Consider the following 2,500-nt stretch of genomic DNA (forward strand, 5'->3'; position numbering starts at 1 on the left):
GGAGAGCTTGCCCGGGTCATGTGCCACGACACCAGGACCGCGGACAGGTTCTACGCCAACCAGCTCACGGCGGAACAACTGGCGGACATCCGGAGCAAGTTTGACCGGGCCACAGCGCCACAATCTTCCTCTCCAGGCTCCGGGGAAGCCAGCCCACCACTCCCCCCCCGGCAAGGTGACTCCTCTTCGGACCTGGCCTCCTCCACCACCCCTGGGGACTCGGAGAGAGAGACGGAGGAAAACAATTAAAAATGTTCAATAAAGATGTTAAATGTGAAACAACCGCATCTCTTTAATTACCTGGGCTGGGGAGGGAGGGTAGGTTGGGGTAGCTCCAGGCCCTGACCTCCAGGAAGAGAACCAGGCATGGAGCTGCAGGCCCTGACCTCCAGGCAGAGAACCAGGCCTGGAGCTGCAGGCACTGACCTCCAGGCAGAGAACCAGGCCTGGAGCTGCAGGCCCTGACCTCCAGGCAGAGAACCAGGCCTGGAGCTGCAGGCACTGACCTCCAGGCAGAGAACCAGGCCTGGAGCTAAAGGCCCTGACCTCCAGGCAGAGAACCAGGCCTGGAGCTAAAGGCCCTGACCTCCAGGCAGAGAACCAGGCATGGAGCTAAAGGCCTTGACCTCCAGGAAGAGAACCAGGCCTGGAGCTAAAGGCCTTGACCTCCAGGCAGAGAACCAGGCCTGGAGCTAAAGGCCCTGACCTCCAGGCAGAGAACCAGGCCTGGAGCTAAAGGCCCTGACCTCCAGGCAGAGAACCAGGCCTGGAGCTGCAGGCCTTGACCTCCAGGCAGAGAACCAGGCCTGGAGCTAAAGGCCCTGACCTCCAGGCAGAGAACCAGGCCTGGAGCTGCAGGCCTTGACCTCCAGGCAGAGAACCAGGCCTGGAGCTAAAGGCCCTGACCTCCAGGCAGAGAACCAGGCCTGGAGCTAAAGGCCCTGACCTCCAGGCAGAGAACCAGGCCTGGAGCTAAAGGCCCTGACCTCCAGGCAGAGAACCAGGCCTGGAGCTAAAGGCCCTGACCTCCAGGCAGAGAACCAGGCCTGGAGCTAAAGGCCCTGACCTCCAGGCAGAGAACCAGGCCTGGAGCTAAAGGCCCTGACCTCCAGGCAGAGAACCAGGCCTGGAGCTAAAGGCCCTGACCTCCAGGCAGAGAACCAGGCATGGAGCTAAAGGCCTTGACCTCCAGGAAGAGAACCAGGCCTGGAGCTAAAGGCCCTGACCTCCAGGCAGAGAACCAGGCCTGGAGCTAAAGGCCTTGACCTCCAGGCAGAGAACCAGGCCTGGAGCTAAAGGCCTTGACCTCCAGGCAGAGAACCAGGCCTGGAGCTAAAGGCCCTGACCTCCAGGCAGAGAACCAGGCCTGGAGCTGCAGGCCCTGACCTCCAGGAAGAGAACCAGGCCTGGAGCTAAAGGCCTTGACCTCCAGGAAGAGAACCAGGCCTGGAGCTGCAGGCCCTGACCTCCAGGCAGAGAACCAGGCATGGAGCTAAAGGCCTTGACCTCCAGGAAGAGAACCAGGCCTGGAGCTAAAGGCATCTCTTTAATCACCTGGAGGGGGGGAAGGGTTGGCTTGGCTCCGTTGAATCAAATATGATCCCAGCAGTTCTTGAATAACCAGATCTCACCCAGCTACCGCATCACATGTGTTGCTCATTTCCAGATCTCACCCTCAGGTAGAGCTCCAGGCCCGCACACACATGCAGGGGACAGGGCATGGAGCTCCAGGACCGCACACACATGCAGGGGACAGGCCATGGAGCTCCAGGACCGCACACACATGCCTTCCACCTCCACCACCACCCTAGTCCCCTCCATCTTGCAGCTGATAACCTCCAGCTCTAACGACGCCTCCACTTTTTCCACCGGCATCACAGCTCCAGGACCGCACACACATGCCTTCCACCTCCACCACCACCCTAGTCCCCTCCATCTTGCAGCTGATCACCTCCAGCTCCAACGCCGCCTCCACGTCAGGGACAGGGGCAGGTCGGCCTCGGAAGGCCGACCGGCCCCCTCTCAGCTCCGGAGGGACTTAGAGCCGGGAGGGGAGAGAGAGGGGGCTGCGGTCTGCCCCGCACCGCAGCGGGGCAGGCCACGGCCGGCCTCAGAAGGCCGACCTGCCCCCCTCTCAGCTCCGGAGGGACTTAGAGCCGGGAGGGGAGAGAGAGGGGGCTGCGGTCTGCCCCGCACCGCAGCGGGGCAGGCCACGGCCGGCCTCAGAAGGCCGACCTGCCCCCCTCTCAGCTCCGGAGGGACTTAGAGCCGGGAGGGGAGAGAGAGGGGGCTGCGGTCTGCCCCGCACCGCAGCGGGGCAGGCCACGGCCGGCCTCAGAAGGCCGACCTGCCCCCCTCTCAGCTCCGGAGGGACTTAGAGCCGGGAGGGGAGAGAGAGGGGGCTGCGGTCTGCCCCGCACCGCAGCGGGGCAGGCCACGGCCGGCCTCAGAAGGCCGACCTGCCCCCCTCTCAGCTCCGGAGGGACTTAGAACCGGGAGA

This window comes from Poecilia mexicana, unplaced genomic scaffold (assembly GCF_051168715.1).
Source record: "Poecilia mexicana isolate PSO_F unplaced genomic scaffold, ASM5116871v1 scaffold_22, whole genome shotgun sequence".
NCBI lineage: Eukaryota > Metazoa > Chordata > Actinopteri > Cyprinodontiformes > Poeciliidae > Poecilia > Poecilia mexicana.